At 45.5% G+C, this 20637-nt stretch overlaps 1 long non-coding RNA gene across 1 annotated transcript in view; it reads right to left on the reverse strand.

The window, feature by feature from the left end:
- LOC138657810 (uncharacterized) overlaps window positions 1–20637 on the reverse strand; it is a 438853-nt gene that overhangs the window by 238013 nt on the left and 180203 nt on the right. Inside the window, exons 2-3 of the long non-coding RNA XR_011317198.1 lie at window positions 18729–18844; window positions 18577–18637 (exon numbers count right to left, since the gene is read on the reverse strand). This is a non-coding gene — a long non-coding RNA (uncharacterized lncRNA). The remainder of the gene's footprint in view (window positions 1–18576; window positions 18638–18728; window positions 18845–20637) is intronic.

Genomic DNA, 20637 nt, shown 5'->3' on the forward strand with positions numbered 1-20637 from the left:
GGCCAGCTCGGCTACTTTGGTTTCGCCGTTTTTCTGCAATTCTGGTTTCCATCCTCGTTTCTCTTCAGGACAGTTTGAGTCTTCAGACTGTCCTGGTGTGGATACTGTGGTGGATAGGTTGCAGCAGATTTGGACTCATGTAGTGGACAATTTGACATTGTCCCAGGAGAAGGCTCAACGTTTACCTAACCGCAGGCGCTGTGTGGGTCCCCGATTTCGTGTTGGGGATTTGGTTTGGTTGTCGTCTCGATATATTCCTATGAAAGTTTCCTCTCCTAAGTTTAAGCCTCGTTTCATTGGTCCGTATAGGATTTCTGAGGTTCTTAATCCTGTGTCTTTTCGTTTGACCCTTCCAGCTTCTTTTTCCATCCATAATGTATTCCATAGGTCATTGTTGCGGAGATACGTGGCACCTGTGGTTCCATCCGTTGATCCTCCTGCCCCGGTTTTGGTTGAGGGGGAGTTGGAGTATATAGTGGAGAAGATTTTGGATTCTCGCATTTCGAGACGGAAACTCCAGTACCTGGTTAAGTGGAAGGGTTATGGTCAGGAAGATAATTCCTGGGTCTTTGCTTCTGATGTTCATGCTGCCGATCTGGTTCGTGCCTTTCATTTGGCTCATCCTGGTCGGCCTGGGGGCTCTGGTGAGGGTTCGGTGACCTCTCCTCAAGGGGGGGGGGGGGGGTACTGTTGTGAATTCTGTGGTCAAGCTCCCTCCTGTGGTCATGAGTGGTACTTCGGCTGGTTCTGTCTATGAGCTTCCTCTGGTGGATGAGAGTGGGGCTGCGGCTTCTGAGTTCCCTTCCTAAGGTGACGAGGTTAAGTCAATAGGTGCTGCTCTATTTAACTCCACCTAGTTCTTTGTTCCTGGCCTCCAGTCAATGTTCCAGTATTGGTCTTGCTCTCTCTCCTGGATCGTTCTTGTGGCCTGTCTGCCCTGCATAAGCTAAGTTCTGCTTGTGTTACTTTTTGTTTGCTATTTTTTCTGTCCAGCTTGCTATTTTGGTTTGTCTTGCTTGCTGGAAGCTCTAGGACGCAGAGGGAGCACCTCCGTGCCGTTAGTCGGTGCGGAGGGTCTTTTTGCGCCCTCTGCGTGGTTGTTTGTAGGTTTTTGTGCTGGCCGCAAAGCTATCTTTCCTATCCTCGGTCTATTTAGTAAGTCGGGCCTCACTTTGCTAAAATCTATTTCATCTCTGTGTTTGTATTTTCATCTTTACTCACAGTCATTATATGTGGGGGCTGCCTTTTCCTTTGGGGAAATTCTCTGAGGCAAGGTAGGCTTATTTTTCTATCTTCAGGGCTAGCTAGTTTCTCAGGCTGTGCCCGAGGCGCCTAGGTCTGGTCAGGAGCGCTCCACGGCTATCTCTAGTGTGGTGTGATAGGATTAGGGATTGCGGTCAGCAGAGTTCCCACGTCTCAGAGCTCGTCCTATGTTATTAGTAACTGTCAGGTCACTTTGTGTGCTCTTAACCACCAGGTCCATTGTGTTTCTGAATCACCAGTTCATAACAAGTGGCGAGGTGAGAATCATGCTTCCTTTGTCTGCCCTCTCCCCCCAACCTCGCACAACAGAAATTTGATCAAGGTCTCCCCCATCTGATGAGTCTTCCATGCCCAGCGCCAGTTCGTCCTCCACTTCTTCCTCGCCTCCTGCACCTTCCTCAACAGTTTGGCTGCTACCATGCGCCCTCGGTAATCTCTCTCCCCCAGCCTCCAATGCCAGCCGCCTTGGTGCTGCCAACCTTCTTGACCTTGGAGATATTATGCCTTCCGCATACGACTCCTCCTGTTCCTCCTCCTCCTCCTCTTGTTCCACCACCTGACTCTGAACACAGTTTAAGGTGTGCTCCAGCATGCAAATCACCGGAATGGTCATGTTGATAATGGCATCGTCAGCACTAAACATCTTCGTTGCTATTTCAAAACTGTGCAGAAGAGTGCATAGGTCCCTGATCTGAGACCACTCCTGCAGCATGATTTGCCCCACCTCTTGATCTCGTTGGCCCAGGCTATACGTCATAACGTATAGCACCAGGGCTCGTCGTTGCTGCCACAGTCGCTGCAACATGTGCAGAGTTGAATTCCACCGTGTGGGCACATCGCATTTCAGCCGATGAACTGGCAGGCGCAACGACTTCTGTAGAGATGTAAGTCGTTGAGCTGCGGGATGCGAACGGCGGAAGTGAGCACACAGCGACCGTGCCCTCTGCAGAAGCCCCTCTAGTCTGGGATAGTGGGATAAAAATTGCTGGACAACCAGATTCAAAACGTGAGCCATACAAGGCACGTGTATGACATTGCCCCGGCGACGGGCCGCACCCAGGTTTGTAGCATTGTCGCACACAGGCTTCTCTGGCTGCAGGTTGAGTGGAGACAACCATTGATGGAACGCGGTCTCCAGAGCTGACCACAACTCCTCAGCTGTGTGACTCACATTTCACAGACATTTCAATGTAATGCTGGTGACAGCATAGTGAGGAGGTGTGCAGGATTCCTTCTGCGCAGTTACAACGCGGGTGAGATTACCAGAGAGGCTTTGGGTGCAGGTGGAGGACCGAGAGGAGGTTGAGTAGGCAGAAGCAGTGGAGGAACTTCTAGATACAGAGGATCGACGAGCAACTCGTGGGGACGGCAAGACTTGGACAGCAGCCCCTTCTCCTGATGTCGCCGTAGTTACCCACTGCCCAGTCACCGACATGTAACGCCCCTGTCCATGTCTACTCGTCCAAGTGTCTGTGGTGAAATGCACCGTCACACACAGAGTTTCTCAAGGAAGCGGTGATGTTGTGTGCGACATGCTGGTGTAACGCAGGCACAGCTTTCTTTGAGAAGTAGTGGCGACTGGGCATCTGGTACTGGGGCACTGCGACGGACATAAGGTCTCGAAAATCCTATGTGTCCACCAGGCAGAAAGGCAGCATTTCTGTAGCCAACAGCTTGCAGATGGAGAAATTCAACCTCTTAGCTTTGTCATGGCTAGGAGAAAATGGTATTTTACTTGTCCACATCTGAGGGATTGAGGGCTGGCTGCCGTGCTTAGACGGAGTTGAGCAGGGTGTCCCAGGCAAACTGCTGGTCTGTGAGGAAGGTGCAGGCGGAGAGGTTATGTTGCCTTGATCAAAATGTGGTGTCGATGTCGGAGAGCGCTCAACAACAGCAGGTGTTTCCACTTGCAAATGTCCTGATGACCTGCCAATCACACTGGCTGTTGCGGGTAAAAAGGTGTAAGGTCTGCGTCCAAAACCATGTGCGACTGCGGTCCCCACAGTTACAGAGGATGAAGAGGACACGGATGCACTTGATGGGGCAGACGGTGGTTGACCCGGCCCACTAGGCCGCATTGTAGCACAGTGAGCTTCCCACTGCAACTTATGCCTCATATCCATGTGACGGTTCATGCATGAAGTACTCAAGCTAGTCATTTTTTGTCCTCTACTGAGATTTTGTTGACAAGTCTTACAGACAACATGAGTTGGGTCATCCTTTGCAATGTCAAAAAATGCCCAGGCTATGCAAGGCTTAGAGCCCATGCGACCTGAAAAGCCACCATGACATCTGGTCTGAGGCACAGTTGGGGTTGAGGATGCAGTTGTTGACGTGCTTCCAGTACTCTGTCTCTGTCCAGGAAGGTGCAACGTAACCTCGTTGTCAGACTCGTCACTAGCATTCTCCTCCACCTCCTCTGCTGTCCTCATGGACTGGCGGACCAGGGGTTGACAGTAAGTGGGGTCTACAACCTCATAATCATCATCCTGTGTGTTCTCACACACATCGTCCTCAGAGCCACCCTCTTCCTGCCCTGACCGAAAAGTCAAGTTTTCGTTCCAATCAGGTATCTCAGTCTCATCATCATCTTCCTTATTGTATCCACCAACAGGAGTTACAGTTTGGGAACGAGGGTCTACATAATGCTCAGAACCTTCTTCATCTGGGCCTGGATCCGACTCACAAAGATTCTGGGCATCAGTGCAGATCATTTCCTCATCTGGATTCACAGAAGCTCTGGAGCAGACCTCTGATTCCCAGGCTATAGTATGCGTAAACAGCTCTACAGACTCAACCATATGTGTTACCCTATGCTCAGACGGGCGGCTGGAGACTTGGGAGCTGTGAGGAAGCAAGTGCGATTGGGGTGAGAACTCTGAGGACTGGAGTAGTTGTGATGTTGAAGTTGACATGGAGGAGAGCCCACTTGAACGAGCACTTGATATCCGTTCAAGCACCTGCTGTTTTTGTGCCTCATCTGGAATTTTTGGCGATGCTTGCAGCGATGGTCGTAAGAAAGGGATCATATCAGATTGTCCAAGAAAAGAAGTAGACATCTTACTTTGGCTGGAAGATGGTCTTTCTTCTGCAGATGTTAGTGTTGCTTTACCACCTACCCCACGGACACAACCTTTTTTTCCCTTTCCAACACACCTATTCCCCTTTCCATCAGCAGCAGGCCTTTTGCACTCATTTTAGTGCTTAATTAACTGGCAACTCTGTATCTGTAGTTGTTGGCACAACAACCGATGGATGAAAACCGAGCAGAACTGAGTGGCCAAACTGTGGTACTAGGCCCAAAACTATTAACTGGGTTAGATGCAGTAAAAATTTAGATAAACAGGCGGTATAGTTAGTTTCACAGGCGGGCTACTCTGCTGACGTGCAGACACTGCTCCTAGGCCCAAAACTAGTAACTGGGTTAGATGTAGTAAAAATTGAGATACACAGGCGGTGTAGATAGCTTCACAGGCGGGCTACTCAGATGACTATCAGACAATGCTACTAGTCCAAAAGGATTGGCTGTGCTAGATTACACCAAATGCTGTGACAAACACTTGCACAGCACTGGCACAGACCTGCCTGGCAAACAGTGCTATGAACTGCAGTAACCTACCCTCAAAAGGCCTGATATTACAACTAGTCCCGACTCCTCCCAACTCCCTAAACCTATCTCTCTGAAAATTCGCTCCAAAAAAACACTCTTAGACTGTATAGCGCCCACAGCAGCAGCAGTGCCGTCTAACACTAAGGTGCAGCAGTGAGGAAATGGTGGCGACGGGGCAAATGGCTGGTTCTTATAGGGCAAGGACATGTGACATACACAGCCAATGACACATGCCCTTGCTTGTGTGCATCACATGCACATTTCTGTGTGTGTGTGCACTGCTGATAGGCTCAGAGACTGCACCGCCCCACTGTAAATGCGGGAAAGAAAAAAAAATGGAGATCGGCATTATTTCAGCACAGATCTATCCCCCGCCCACTATACACTGAAACAGTCTATTAACAATGATAAACATTTTTAATGTGCAAATCAAGTTAGGCTTTTGGTGAACGAACAGTTATCGAACAGAAACTCGAACAGCCGAAATTTAAGCAAATTGTTTGAGTTCGTCGAACGACTCGAACACCGCCCAAAACAGCTCGAATTTGAAATTGGCGAATAGTTCGACTCGAACACCGCTCATCTCTAGATCTGACATGCAGGGCTGCAGGCTTACCAGCACTTGCTCTGAGCAGGCGCTGGTAAGCCACCTCCCTGCAGGACCCGGATGTAGCCCTGCGACCATTTTGGATCCGGGCCTGCAGGGAGGAGACGCTCAGTACAAGGTGAGCACATCGCCTTGTACCAAGGGTCTCAGGGAAGCACGAGGGAGCCCCCTCCCTGCGCGATGCTTCCCTGTACTGCCGGAAGGCGGCGATCATGTTTAATCGCAGTGTTTCGGGGGTTAATGTGCCAGGAGCGGTCTGTGACCGCTCCTGGCATATAGTGCCGGATGTCAGCTGCGATAGTCAGCTGACACCCGGCCGTGCTCCCCCCGTGAGCGCGGCCGATCGCATATGACGTACTATCCCGTCGGTGGTCATACGGGCCCACCCCACCTCGACAGGATAGTACGTAATATGTCAGAAAGGGGTTAAGGGACACTCCCCTTCAGAAAGCACGTGAGCGAAACGCGCATCGGGGCGTTTTTTGCGGTGGTGTCTGTGATTTGGCTGAATACATTAAGGGTAAGAACTTAAGCTGTTATTAATGGCGCATGTTGAGCGATAGACCCTTTTGTTTATATTAAGAGAGAATTCTAGAAATGGCTGTGTCTACAGGGTTATTGATTGAAATACTTAGGTCCCATGTGATCCTCTTTTACTCTATATTACTTCTTATGACTTATTACCACTGCTTTTCTTTTGCTTGGCACATCATCATTATATACATCCTCATGCATATGTGATTTGATGTGTGTGATATATGTTCTTTTAAATATAATTTTCAATAAACTTTATTGATTTTACTTTTGAGTAATAGTGGTTTATGGATACGTAGTATCCATCTTTAGGTTATATGTACAGTAATCATACTACCCCGACCCTAAACCTCAAACGGGAATGGGCCACACTTCGTCATACTAGTATAACATAACAATCCTTCTTACAGGATCAAGAAGTGCCATCAAACACAATTTATATACAATATAACAATTTCTTTATTGCAATATAAAATAGAAAAACACAAACATTAAAATAGGTGCCTCAAACCAAACAAAACCAGAGGCTAGGAAGGCAAATTGGAATACAATTGACTTCTTTTGCAAAAATAACACAATTTAGGGACATATGCATTATAAATTTACCACCTGACGTATTGCACTTTTATGGGAAGGAAAACACACAACCCGTGAAACTATCAACAGATTTTTAACAGGTGCTGAGGTTATAATTAACCCAAATCAAGCAGACACCCCTCATTAGTCTGATACTCTGTGTTTCCTTCTACCCCTAACAGAATGTAAAGTGCATAAAATCAGATCCTCCTCATATTACCTAGCATGAAGTCCCGCACACGATTCCACTGCCAAGTGAAAAGCCAAGCCTCTGGACCCTAACGCACGTTTCGCTGTCGCTTCTTCCTGGGGGTGTGTCTGTGAGCAGGCGTCATGTGAATTTATGTGATCTCACATCCAATCAGGTTGACCGGGAGGAGTTTTGTCATCAGGGAACCAATCCATGTGCAAGGAGCGGAGATATAGAAGGAGTTTAAATATTAAGGCCAACATACGGCCAAAAAAGCTAAAATAGAGGCGATCCCCACACATACAGAAAGACGGGTGATTGTGCATTCATAGATGTCCCGAAAATCCGGAAAAATACACATACAGTGGCGTTATCCTATAGGCATGTGAACAACAATACCACGAGGATTTGTAAAACAGTGCCGCCACTACAGAGTGGGCGGCGCATCAACACACACCCACATCACACATCCCATTGCATGAAAGTTGGAATGAAATACAGCCCACAGAATGGCCAATCAAATCAGCGCCATCCACGCTCCAGCCCGAATGTCTGTAAGTAAACAGACACACGGTCAAGATGTGAAAGCGTGGCGATGCTAAAGAAGCCTAATACGAGCCGCAATATCATCATATAAGTGCCCAAAGAGATTGTGCATCAGCGCCGCAGTGCAGCCAATCAGTGTAAAGTGGGCGGAACATAGACACACGCCCACATTGTACGGCCAATCACTCAAAGTGGATGAAAATTTCAAACCCTGACACCGCCAATCCAATCAAAGCCCTCCGCACATCAGACCAAATGTCTGTGCGCATATAGACATCAGATGAACCTATATAGGCATAGCGATCCCGCAGGAACATCTTACAGGCTGCCAGATAAACATATTGCTCTTCCAACCTCAACACCGCAGCTCAGCCCATCAGTGTAAAATGGGCGGAGCAACATCACACACCCACAACACACAGCCAATGGATCTAAAATGGGAGGGAACAGCAGTATCAATAGGCTCAAATTCATCCACACATAACCGGGTATCGGTAAGCAGACAGACTTAGGATCAATATCTATGTATACGGCAATGCAAAGTAAGCAACCTCTAAGCTACCGTACACGCATGTAAAAGCCCAGATGAATTGTGCATCAACGCCACGGTGCAGCCAATCAGTAAGGAGTGGACGGAGCATAAACATACGCCCACACCGTCCCGCCAATTGCTCAGAAGTTGGAGGAATTTTACAAACCACAGCACTGCCACTTAGATCAAAGCCATTCATCAATAAGGCCGCATGCCTGTAAACAAACATACAGCAGTCAATCAGTAAGGAGTGGGCGGAACATAAACATATGCCCACACAACTCAGCCAATTGCTCACAAGTGGGAGAAATTTTCAACCCACAGCACTCCCAATTGGATCTAAGCCATCCACCAATACGGCCATATATCTGTGGACAACCATATGTATGATAACTGCATGTAAGTGCAGAGATGCTAAAACGGAGGAAAAAGCCTCCAGCAATACATATTATCAACATGCAAACAAACCCCTTGCCGTGAATAACGTGGAGTGGAATCACAATGCCTACAATCAAGTGCAGTCACACACATGACAAGAACCCTCTACGAGGTACACTATCAAAATAACAAATAAAAATAAAAAAAATAAAATAAACGCCCCAAGGGGTTACAATACAAAAACTGCATTAGGGTTATCTTCAATACTATCTTTGCATATTATAAATGAAACCCACATCCGGGGTAAAAACTCTATTAAAGTGACTTGTGTGTGTGATAAAGTGCAAAATGCTGAGACAAATTATTGGCAAAAGCCATATATATAAATACATAATAGTAAAATAGGTATAGGTGATGTCTCAAACGCCAAGTGCCCAAAAGTTGGAACATCTCATATGAATACGAACCTATGTCCGATATCAAGCTAAAAGGCGAGAACCATCTGCCATCCCCCCCTGCAGGATAGGGGACAACAAAAGGAACACTGCCCTGCGAGACATGACAAAGGTAAAATATATAAAAAAACAATGAAAAACACTAATAAAAAGATACCTTGTTTATGAAGCAAATATTAGTAACCCATGTGACTATCAACTAATGAAGAAACCCATATATTTCCAACAGACTCCAACCCTCCCTTAGTTCATTCAAGAAGTGTTATGGCTGTGTCTGACCATGCATGAACATGGTCTGATCATACCACAGCTACTATCCTTGGGAAGGACGCAAAAGAGTATACAAGCATTACAGAATGGCATCACAGCGTATTCTTTCTTTGAGGTAAAACACTGCTTAAAAACAAGTAGTGAAATGTTTTGCCTCACAAAAAAAATCAGCTGAGATCCCCTGCTGTCCTGTCTGTATACTCTTTTGAGTCCTCTCCTGCCCAGGAGATGTGGTATGATCAGACCATGTTCCTGCACGGTCAGACACAGCCATTACACAGTACATAGCAGGGGCACATTTATAAGATTATCTCAACACAGGAATATTTTTTTTAATCATATCCAATTGTGAAACTTATTTTTATTATAAGATCTATTAATTAAAATGTACTTTGTTCATGGGAAAATCCCTTTAACCCCTTCCCAACATGCGCCGTACTAGTACAGCGCATGTCGGGTCCCCTGCTTTGATGTGGGCTCCGGCGCTGAGCCAACATCAAAGTCGTGACATGTCAGCTGTTTTGTACAGCTGACATGTGCGCGCAATAGCGGCGGGTGAAATCGCGATTCACCCGCCGCTATTAACCTGTTAAATGCCGCTGTCAAACGCTGACAGCGGCATTTAACCGGCGCTTCCGGCTGTGCGGCCGGAGATGAATGCATCACCGACCCCCGTCACATGATCGGGGGTCAGCGATGCATCAGGATGGTAACCATAGAGGTCCTTGAATACCTGCTCTAGCCTTATGCTAATTGGTTGATTGCTGATTGGGACCATTTGGTTCCTGATGCTAGCAGTCACTCCATTTCATATGTATTTAGTCTGGCTGGGATAGGACGCGTGCGGGTTCGCGTGTGCAACAGATTTAAAATCTTTAAAGTGCTTTGCAGTTATACAATGGCAGTTGGACAGGGCAGGAGACAGGTAAGGTGCATAAGTTTTTCAAACAATCATGCTTCTTGGTCAGTCATACTACATTATGCATTGATCATATCAATCTGCTTCTTATTTGTTTTAACTTCTGCTTTCTCACAACTCGCCCGCCCTTTAACACATTCTGGGCACTCTCTCTATATCCACCCCTCCTTTCTCCCCTCTCCCATGTATAACTCTGAGGCTCTACTGACATTTCTTACCCACTCCAAACCAGCCACTACCGCCATGCAGCACTCAAAACATTCATACAATACATCACACCACCTGCTCTTTCTGTTTTTTCTCCTTCTACTAGTTGCAGGTGACATCTCCCCAAACCCTGGACCTCCCTCCACCAGCATACATTACTCTCCTCCAGCTACATATAGAAACCCTGCTAATCCTATTAACATTCAGTGCATGCCTTCTCATATCACCTTCCAATGTGCTCTCTGGAATGCACGGTCTGTGTGTAACAAACTAACTTACATTCACGATTTCTTCCTCGCTAATTCCCTTAACCTTCTGGCTATTACATAAACCTGGATCCAGCATTCAGACACCACCGCCGCTGCCGCACTCTCGTTTGGTGGGCTGAAATTTTCACATACCACCAGACCTGAGAACAGATATGGTGGAGGTGTTGGTTTGCTCCTTTCATCACAATGTGCTTTTCAGGCCATCTCCCCGGTTCCCTCACTCACATTTCCTTCCTTTGAAGTCCACGCCATCAGACTCTATAAGCCCTTCTCCTTGCGGGTGACGGTTGTTTATCGCCCTCCGGGCTCCTCCTGCCAGTTTCTAGACCACTTTGCCACCTGGCTTACTCACTTTCTATCCTGTGACATCCCCGCCCTCATCATGGGAGACTTTAATATCCCCATCAATGATCCCCTCTCCCAATCTGCCTCTCATCTTCTTTCTCTAACTTCTTCATTCGGCCTCTCACAGTTTACTAATTCTCCTACGCATGAGGATGGGAATACTCTGGACCTGGTTTTCTCCTGTCCCGGCTCGCTGCATAACTTTACTAACTCACCTCTCACGCTCTCGAACGATAACCTTCTTTCCTTCTCTGTCAAGAATTGTCTCCTCACCCAGGACACCCCCACTTACCACACTTATCGGAATACACGTACCATTAATACCCAGCAGCTTGCAGAGCCCCTGAGATGCCAAAGCAGCCTGTTCCCCGTCCTAAACACTGCTCCCCCCGTGAGCGCGGCTGATCGCGCTGGACGTACTATTCCGTCATTGGGTAGTAGGGTCCACCCCACATGGACGGAATAGTACGTCTAATGGCAGAAAGAGGTTAAATAAAAATGGAAAAATGTGTTTTGTTTTATTTTTACTAAAGGGTTTTATACTTGCTGTGTCTTTATTTACAACTAGCTGAAGAGCCCGGCGTTGCCTGGGCATAGTAAATATCTGTGGTTAGTTATAGCACGTCACTTCTCTTATTTTCCCATTACGCCTCTCATTTTCCCAATCACATCTTTAATTTTCCCCCTCACATCTCTAATTTTCTCCCTCACACCTCTCATTTTCTCCCTCACTCCTCTCATTCCCGCCTAACACTTGTCATTTCGACCTCACATCTGTCATTTTCCGATCACTACACTATTTTCCCTCACTCCTCTCATTTGGCACTCACACCTTTTCATTTTCACCTCACACCTCTCATTTTCACCTCAGTATATACATGTTTGTCATCTCCCTTATATATAGTATACACCTGTATGTCATCTCCTGTATATAGTATATACCTGTATGTCATCTCCCCTGTATATAGTATATACCTGCTGTGTGTCATCTCCCCTGTATATAGTATATACCTGTATGTCATCTCCTCCTATATATAGTATATACCTGTATGTCATCGCCTCCTATATATAGTATATACCTGTATGTCATCTCCTCCTATATATAGTATATACCTGTATGTCATCTCCTTCTATATATAGTATATACCTGTATGTCATCTCCTCCTGTATATAGTATATACCTGTGTGTCATCTCCCCTGTATATAGTATATATCTGTGTGTCATCTCCTCCTGTATATAGTATATACCTGTATGTCATCTTCTATATATAGCATATACCTGTATGTCATCTCCTCCTGTATATAGTATATAGCTGTAGGTAATCTGCTCCTGTATATAGTATATACCTGTGTGTCATCTCCTCCTGTATATAGTATATACCTGTATGTCATCTCCTCCTGTATATAGTATGTACCTGTATGTCATCTCCTCCTTTATATAGTATATACCTGTGTGTCATCTCTCCTGTATATAGTATATATCTGTGTGTCATCTCCCCTGTATATAGTATATACCTGTGTGATCTCCTGTATTAGACCTCGTTAACACGTTATTTGCTCAGTATTTTTACCTCAGTATTTGTAAGATAAATTGGCAGCCTGATAAATCCCTAGCCAACAGGAATCCCTCCCCCTGGCAGTATATATTAGCTCACACATACACATAATAGACAGGTCATGTGACTGACAGCTGCCGTATTTCCTATATGGTACATTTGTTGCTCTTGTAGTTTGTCTGCTTATTAATCAGAATTTTATTTTTGAAGGCTAATACCAGACGTGTGTGTGTTTTAGGGCGAGTTTCGTTTGTCAAGTTGTGTGTGTTGAGTTGTGTGTGGCGACATGCATGTAGCGACTTTTGTGAGATGAGTTTTGTGTGGCAACATGCGTGTAGCAACTTTTTGTGTGTCGAGTTGCATGTGACAGGTTAGTGTAGCAAGTTGTGTGCAGCAAGTTTTGCGCATGGCGAGTTTTGCGCGTGGTGAGTTTTATGTCTGGTGCCTTTTGAGTATGTGCAAGTTTTGTGTGAGGCAACTTTTGCATGTGTTGCAAATTTTGTGCATATGGCAATTTTTCCGCATGTGCAAGTTTTGCATGTGGCGATTTTTCCATGAGGTGAGTTTTGCACTTGTGGCGAGTTTTGCGTGAGCCTATTTTTTGCATGTGGCGAGTTTTGCGCGTGGTGAGTTTTGAGCGGCGACTTTTGTGTTTCGACTTTTATGTGGCGAGGTTGGCGTATGTGTGGTGAAATGTGTGCTGAGGGTGGTATATGTGTTCAAGCACGTGGTAGTGTGTGGCGCATTTTGTGTGTGTGTTCATATCCCTGTGTGGTGAGTATCCCATGTCGGGGTCCTACCTTAGCAACTGTACGGTATATACTCTTTGGCGCCATCGCTCTCACTCTTTAAGTCCCCCTTGTTCACATCTGGCAGCTGTCAATTTGCCTCCAACACTTTTCCTTTCACTTTTCCCCATTATGTAGATAGGGGAAAAATAGTTTGGTGAATTGGAAAGCGCGGAGTTAAAATTTCACCTCACAACATAGCCTATGACACTCTCAGGGTCCAGACGTGTGACTGTGCAAAATTTTGTTTCTGTAGCTGTGACGCCTCCAACACTTTTCCTTTCACTTTTTTCCCCATTATGTAGATAGGGGCAAAATTGTTTGGTGAATTGGAACGCGCGGGGTTAAAATTTCACCTCACAACGTAGCCTATGACGCTCTCGGGGTCCAGACGTGTGACTGTGCAAAATTTTGTTTCTGTAGCTGTGACGCCTCCAACACTTTTCCTTTCACTTTTTTCCCCATTATGTAGATAGGGGCAAAATTGTTTGGTGAATTGGAACGCGCGGGGTTAAAATTTCACCTCACAACGTAGCCTATGACGCTCTCAGGGACCAGACGTGTGGCTGTTCAAAATTTTGTTTCTGTAGCTGTGACGCCTCCAACACTTTTCCTTTCACTTTTTTCCCCATTATGTAGATAGGGGCAAAATTGTTTGGTGAATTGGAAAGCGCGGGGTTAAAATTTCACCTCACAACGTAGCCTATGATGCTCTCAGGGTCCAGATGTGTGACTGTGCAAAATTTTGTTGCTGTAGCTGCGACGCTTCCAACACTTTTCCTTTCACTTTTTTCCCCATTATGTAGATAGGGGAAAAATTGTTTGGTGAATTGGAACGCGCGGGGTTAAAATTTCACCTCACAACGTAGCCTATGACGCTCTCGGGGTCCAGACGTGTGACTGTGCAAAATTTTGTGGCTGTAGCTGCGACGGTGCAGATGCCAATCCTGGACATACACACACACATACACACACACACACACACACACACATTCAGCTTTATATAGTAGATATCACTATAGGATTAGTAAGACACCTCTCCATTATTAAGCCTTGGGCTTGATATCACCAGACAATACAAAGGTGACATCAACCCCACAATTTTGAACCCCACTTGCCACCGCTATAGGGCAAGTGGGAAGAGTCAGGCAAAGTGCCAGAATTGGCGCATCTAATAGATGTGCCTTTGCTGGGCAGCTGCGGGCTGCTATTTTTAGGCTGGAGGGGGGGGGGGGTCAATATCCATGGCCCCTTACCAGCCTGAAAATACCAGCCCCCAGTTGTCAGCTTTAGCAAAGCTGGGTGTCAAAAAAGGGGGGGACCCCATGGCATATTTTTAAATGATTTATTTAAATAATTTAAAAAACAGAGTGGGGACCCCTCTATTCCTGATAACCAGCCTTGCTGAAACTGACAGCTGAGGGTTGCAGCTCCAGGCTGTGAGTTTTGCCTAGCTGGTCATTGAAAATACAGGGGAACCCAAGCTTTTTTTTTTTTCATTTATTTGTTTATTTATAGCGCAGGCGGCGGGTGATGAATACTCCCATCAGCCGCTCCTGCTGCCACTGTTATTAGTGGCAGCAGGTGTAAGCTGATGGGAGTAATAGTCCCATCAGCCGCCAACTGCTATCACTGTTCTCACTTGAATACAATTCTCATCAATCTCCTCTCTTCGCACTGATCGCCAGCAGAGCAGGGGAGGAAGAGGAGAGCTGTCTTCAGCACCAGGTGCCGGGGAACAGCACTTACTGTACCGCTTCTTCACTGGCACCTGTCCGAGTGGTACTGAAGCAACACATGGTTACCACATGTGTGCTGCAAGTATTACATACACGGACATTGTCATCTATGGTACCGGAAAAAAACGGACGTGTGAAACTGACAGTGCTGTGCATAGCAGCCGAAGAAGCTATGTAATAAGGGACGGTATTATGCATAACTAGAGAGGATGGTATGTAGTAAGGAACAGTGTTATACATAAAAGAGGAAACTGTAACTAAGGACAGCACCTCAATCATTGCCCTCTTCACCACCACTTCCATGATTGCCCTTTCCACCACCCCCCTTATTGCCCCATCATAGCCCTCTCCACTACCTCATCATAGTCCTCTCGACCGCCAGCCCCATCATTGCCATCTTCACCACCACCCCATCATTGCCCTTTCCCACACCTCCATCATTGCCCTTTCCCCCACTTCCATCATTGCCCTCTCTCTCTCCCACCTCCATCATTGCCCTTTCCCCCACCACCTCCATGATTACCCACTCCACCACCCCCATCATTGCTCTTTCCAACACCTCTCTCATTGCCTGCTTCTCCACCACCCCCTTCATTGCCTGCTCCGCTCTGTCGTTCTCTCCTGTAGGCAGCGGAGCTGCAGGGATCACTCCCTGCCCGTCGAACATGAGGGCAATCGGGCCATGGGCCTGTCCGCAGCCTCGGGGCTGGAGAAACAGACGAGATTGCCTTAATTTTTATCCACCCCGGAAGGGCCCCCTTCTACCTCTGGGCCCCGATGCAGCTGCACCATCTGTATATCTGCCACTGCGTTGTTGTCTGTTAATAGTGTAGATGACAATGGATGCCGCATTAAGGAATCCGGTGTGCATAAATTGATCCGTTGCCCATTGACTCTGTAATGCTGTTGGGTGTGGACCCACTATGCCACGGGACGGGCTTACTCTTGAGGGGCATGACTAGGCTACTACCTAGCGTTCACTAGAGCCTCTGGTGGTACTGGTAACCTTAGGCTTGGCTGCAGGTAGTCGCCAAATGGAAAACTAGCTGGGCGGTAATGAGAATCAGAAAAAAGGAAATCATGTACGGAAAAAAATGGGGTAGTGACCAACGTTTGGGCCAGGAATGCAAGGAGGAGCTGTCTTCAATAGAACCTGCCCACACGAGATAGGCTGGGGAGCCAGATCTCTGCAGGATACATAGGGTTCAAATTCCTGCAGAATCCGGCCATGAACCCCTAAGGCTAGATGGAACCACCATGTTGAGCTGCCGTGAAGCAGAGTGCAGGAGAGAAACAAACTTTAGCAGGAGGGCCTGCTAGGAGAAGAAACTGCACAGTGAGTGGGGCAACGCTGAGGAGCCAGTTTCCGCTGTGACAGACACTAGTGTGTGCAGGCGGCAGGCAGGTCAGTAACGCTATTAACCTGCAGATTAACCGCATATCTGCAGTTTAATAGAATTTATTTTTTCTGGTGACAGGTTCTCTTTAATGGATATACAGTCATGGCCAAAAGTATTGACACCCCTGCAATTCTGTCAGATAATACTCATTTTCTTCCTGAAAATGATTGCAATCACAAATTCTTTGGTATTATTATCTTCATTTAATTTGTCTTAAATGAAAAAACACAAAAGAGAATGAAGCAAAAAGCAAAACATTGATCATTTCACACAAAACTCCAAAAATGGGCCAGACAAAAGTATTGGCACCCTCAGCCTAATACTTGGTTGCACAACCTTTAGCCAAAATAACTGCGACCAACCACTTCCAGTAACCATCAATGAGTTTCTTACAATGAACTGCTGGAATTTTAGACCATTCTTCTTTGGCAAACTGCTCCAGGTCGCTGATATTTGAAGGGTGCCTTCTCCAAACTGCCATTTTTAGATCTCTTCACAGGTGTTCTATGGGATTCAGGTCTGGACTCATTGCTTGCCACCTTAGAAGTCTCCAGTGCTTTCTCTCAAACCATTTTCTAGTGCTTTTTGAAGTGTGTTTTGGGTCATTGTCCTGCTGGAAGACCCATGACCTCTGAGGGAGACCCAGGTTTCTCACACTGGGCCCTACATTATGCTGCAAAAGTTGTTGGTAGTCTTCAGACTTCATAATGCCATGCACACGGTCAAGCAGTCCAGTGCCAGAGGCAGCAAAGCAACCCCAAAACATCAGGGAACCTCCACCATGTTTGACTGTAGGGACCGTGTTCTTTTCTTTGAATGCCTCTTTTTTTCTCCTGTAAACTCTATGATGCCTTTGCCCAAAAAGCTCTACTTTTGTCTCATCTGACCAGAGAACATTCTTCCAAAACGTTTTAGGCTTTTTCAGGTAAGTTTTGGCAAACTCCAGCCTGGCTTTTTTATGTCTCGGGGTAAGAAGTGGGGTCCTCCTGGGTCTCTTACCATACAGTCCTTTTCATTCAGATGCCGACGGATAGTATGGGTTGAGACTGTTGTACCCTCGGACTGCAGGGCAGCTTGAACTTGTTTGCATGTTAGTTGAGGTTCTTTATCCATCATCCGCACAATCTTGCATTGAAATCTCTTGTCAATTTTTCTTTTTTGTCCACATCTAGGGAGGTTAGCCACAGTGCCATTGGCTTTAAACTTCTTGATGACACTGCGCACGGTAGACATAGGAACATTCAGGTCTTTGGAGATGGACTTGTAGCCTTGAGATTGCTCATGCTTCCTCACAATTTGGTTTCTCAAGTCCTCAGACAGTTTTTTGGTCTTCTTTCTTTTCTCCATGCTCAATCTGGTACACACAAGGACACAGGACAGAGCTTGAGTCAACTTTAATCCATGTCAAATGGCTGCAAGTGTGATTTAGTTATTGCCAACACGTGTTAGGTGCCACAGGTAAGTTACAGGTGCTGTTAATTACACAAATTAGAGAAGCATCACATGAGTTTTCGAACAGTGCCAATACTTTTGTCCACCCCCTTTTTTATGTTTGGTGTGGAATTATATCCAATTTGGCTTTAGGACAATTCTTTTTGTGTTTTTTCATTTAAGACAAATTAAATGAAGATAATACCAAATAATTTGTGTCTGCAATCATTTTCATGGAGAAAATGAGTATTATCTGACAGAATTGCAGGAGTGTCAATACTTTTGGCCTTGACTGTATATTACACAAATGACTCACACGTCTTTACAAAGTAATGCTCTATAAACATTCTGTAACTGCCAGATACATTTTATACATAATTTTCATTTTATTTAGATTTCTAAAAGTAGAGTGGATCTATTAGAGGGTTTTTCCTCTTTCCAACCAAAATCCTATTCAGAACACAGTCATACACGGCACTCTTGTGTTGGTGAGTGAGGTACCCAAGTAGGGTAACAAGCCCGTAAGTCACAACATCTAAAAACTTGGCACTCAGAATTACAATGAGAAATGAAGTTCCTTTTTATTTTGCGTTCAAAGTTTTTTCATTTTCGGTTTTAATTTAGACATCAGAACTGAATGCTGTGAAGAAGGTGGAACCTGGAAGCAAAAGTGCAGGGCAATGTGAACTGTGTCGCTCCATAAAATAGAATTCTATCTGAGTGCCAAGTTTTCTGACGTCCAAAATCCTATTCAGGCGGCACAGTTGGCCGATTTGAATAATTCTGTTGAATGATGCCAATAAACACTATCTGATCCAGTGGTGAAAATGCGGTGCAGTGTACTGGGGAAGGGCGAGTAAAAGCTACAGTAATTTGATTATTTTTAATACAGGGAAAAGAATTTTGGCTAGAAAGTAGGAAGAGGAAAACCCTTTTCAGATTCATTATACTTGTTCCTTACCTTCAATTGAGTGACCATAGATCTTAGCTCGTCATTTTCTTTCTTTATAGCTTTCAGCTCACTATAGGAGTAGATATTTGTTAACCATAGCCTTAGTGATATACATTTTCAAAAAGACAAAATACAAGATAAAAAAGAAATGTGATTAAAACCTCTGTTGAGTTTCAATCTTCAGTAAAGCCACCTGGAAAGCATCTTGAGCCTTATTAAGGCACTGTTTGTAGAAAGTCACGTGAAGTTCATGCTGCTGCTTTTGAAAACGCCATGCCTATAATAAAACATGGATAGAGATCACAGCCATTGCATTGATCCACAGAAATTGTAATTGTTACAAATGAAAAATATAAACCTATAGTAACACTCGATATAATGGTGACATGGGGGAGTATCGATTCAGTCTCCTCTACCACATGTTTCAGCACTTCATTTACATGGATAGGTGTACTAATAGGGTTAAATAACAAAGATATGTCACACAAAATACTTAATAAGTAACATTTCCCACATGTCTACATCAGCACAATTTTGTAACCAAATTTTTTTGTGTTAAGAAGAGTCACGTGTGAGAGCAGGCATGTGACGAATAAGTGACACCACGTTAGGGTTGTGCCTGCAAGGGTTAATCTATCTCCCCACTCTCAGTCCAGTATTCAACCTCTTTCCTATGCTGTAATGTGCTGTAATGGGAGCACACACCGACCCAGGCCACACACCCGCTCATACACGCTGCCACCACTCACCGAATACACGGGCGATGAGTCCCGGAACTAATAATACTAAGGCTACTTTCACACTAGCGTTAACTGCAATCCGTCACAATGCGTCGTTTTGCAGAAAAAACGCATCCTGCAAAAGTGCTTGCAGGATGCGTTTTTCCCCATAGACTTGAATTGACGACGCATTGCGACGGATTGCCACACGTCGTATCTGTCGTGCGACGGATGCGTCATGCTTTGGCGGACCGTCAGGAGCAAAAAACGCTACATGTAACTTTTTTGCTCCTGACGGACCGCTTTTTCCGACCGCGCATGCGCGGCCGGAACTCCGCCCCCACCTCCCCGCACCTCACAATGGGGCAGCGGATGCGCCAGAGAAATGCATCCGCTGCCTCCGTTGTGCAGTGCGTTAAACGCTAGCGTCGGAATCTCTGCCCGACGCATTGCGACGGGGAGATTCCGACGCTAGTGTGAAAGTAGCCTTATAATGTCTATCACTCATAAGGCTCAAACACCTTAGGCTATGGATTCTTTTAGAACATTCAAGGTTCAACTTGTTAAAGTTTTATACTTTAATAACAAAAGGTTCAATGTTTACAATAAGAAAAAGGTATAAAAATATGATAATAAAAAGACATACAACTTATGCAAAACAGTATAAAATAAAGAGGAACACTTACAGAAATTATCTAACTGGTAGTTGCTTTCTGCTCCCTGAGGGTAGGACGAATGTAGATTGGATCACACCAGCTTCTCAGGCTGCCCCATCATGTGAACACAATTCTCTGTCTGCAGCCTAAATTTATAACTTTGGTCTGAGGTCAGATTTCTAGACCGGCCCCCCAGGTTAATATCATAATTGCGGTCTGTTTGATTGGGCACGGCCGCTCTACCAATGAATATATATTATTTTCCTCTGGAGACACTTGTGAGATGGTTCCCAGGAATAGCTAACCTCCCCTCCAAGCAGTAGGAGGTGTCAAGTGTTCTTTTCTTCTTGGCCCTAGCCAGACCTCCTGGTGAGATATGGAGACACAATTTCTACTAGTCCCAAGGAAGTACCTATTAAAACCTAGGTGCAACTTGCCTTCAGGACAAAGGTTACATTATCACTAGTAACACATATAACCCTAGACATATGTCACTACACACATATAGATATATATACACATATTTCACCACTGGAAGTTATAAGGGTTAAAAATTAAACAGCGATTCCTCTTTTTCACAACACCATTTTTTTAGGGACTATGTCACATTTGAAGTCACTTTGAGGGGTCTATATGATAGAAAATATCCAAAAGTGACATCATTCTAAAAACTGAACTCCTCAAGGTGCTCAAAA

The sequence above is a fragment of the Ranitomeya imitator genome, chromosome 1 (assembly GCF_032444005.1).
Source record: "Ranitomeya imitator isolate aRanImi1 chromosome 1, aRanImi1.pri, whole genome shotgun sequence".
Taxonomy (NCBI): domain Eukaryota; kingdom Metazoa; phylum Chordata; class Amphibia; order Anura; family Dendrobatidae; genus Ranitomeya; species Ranitomeya imitator.